The sequence below is a fragment of the Hemibagrus wyckioides genome, linkage group LG03 (assembly GCF_019097595.1).
Source record: "Hemibagrus wyckioides isolate EC202008001 linkage group LG03, SWU_Hwy_1.0, whole genome shotgun sequence".
NCBI classification, from domain to species: domain Eukaryota; kingdom Metazoa; phylum Chordata; class Actinopteri; order Siluriformes; family Bagridae; genus Hemibagrus; species Hemibagrus wyckioides.
The window spans coordinates 10,737,263-10,738,752 of NC_080712.1; positions in this window are offsets into that span (position 1 = coordinate 10,737,263).

Consider the following 1,490-nt stretch of genomic DNA (forward strand, 5'->3'; position numbering starts at 1 on the left):
GATTAGCTCCGCCCTCAGAAGGCCTATTGGTCTAGGAATGTTATGATCGACTCTACCGACCAATCGCAAACCAGTTAATTGAATATTCAATAAGGTTATGAACCCAACGTTTGTAGCCCAAGGGTCCTGAAACTTTTTGCAGCCTGGTACAATATATTGCCAAAAGTTTTGGGACACCCCTCCAAATCATTCAATTCAGGTGTTGTTTTTCAAGGGTCGGGCTTGGCCCCCTAGTTCCAGTGAAAGGACCTCTTAATGCTTCAGCATACCAAGACATTTTGGACAATTTCATGTTCCCAACTTTGCGGGAACAGTTTAGGGATGACCCCTTCCTGTTCCAACATGACCGCACACCAGTACACAAAGCAAGGTCCATAAAGACATGGATGAGAGAGTATGGTGTGGAGTCCTGACCTCAACCCGATAGAACACCTTTGGGATGAATTAGAGCAGAGACTATGAGCCAGTCCTTATCGTCCAACATCAGTGCCTGACCTCACAAATGCACTTCTAGAGGAATGGTCAAAAATTCCCATGAACACACTCCTAAACCTTGTTTAGAGAGTTGAAGATGTTATAGCTGTAAAGGGCTGGCCAACTCCATATTACATTCATGTGCATGTAAAGGCAGACGTCCCAAAACTTTTGGCAATATAGTGTATCTTTTTAAGTGTAAAATAAATTCATAGTCCAACTATGTGACAATTCAAAGAGCCTGATAGCTATAAGAATTCAATAGTAAATATAAAAGCTTTAATAATTTTTGGGGGATGTTATTTTTTCCAATATAGCAAAACATGCTTCATGGACCCCTGGGATTCTTGGTCCACACTGGGATTCTTGCATATAACTTGATTCATAGAAACAGAGCCCATGCGCCATTGTAAGGTAATATGGAAATTATGTGGTTCTCTGTTGAAAATTCCAGACATACCCCCCTCCCCCCACACACACCTGCATTAATTTTTGTGATGGCTTGGTGATAAGTTTATGAGCTGGATTATTTAGAGTGCGGGCAAATCGGAAATTCTGCAATACAGTAAGGACTGCAGGACTGCAGGTGAAAACCTTCAGCCTAGGATACATACATATTTTCAGCAGAATTCCATTTGATATGCATAACACTTTTAATAGTATTAATAGCATTTAGAACCATAAATCATTACAGTATATAGGTGAAGAAGAGTAAAATCAGACACTGCTAAGTGTGCTGAAAGGAAGCACACGCCAATTGGGAATAGGAATTCTATTTATGGAGTTATGTCCAAAGAAGTCCATGCAAAATGCATGCATTCCTGCAATCCTACAAAACTCTGTTTAGAATAAATAATAAATGTCCAAGTAATGTATTCTCAAAAAAAGTAGACCTCAATGCACAATCCTTCCTGGAAATATGTAAATAACATAAACTGTGATGGATGTTTATTATCTTTGCCTTCTCTCTCTCTCTCTCTCTCTCTCTCTCTCTCTCTCTCTCTCTGTCTGTGTGT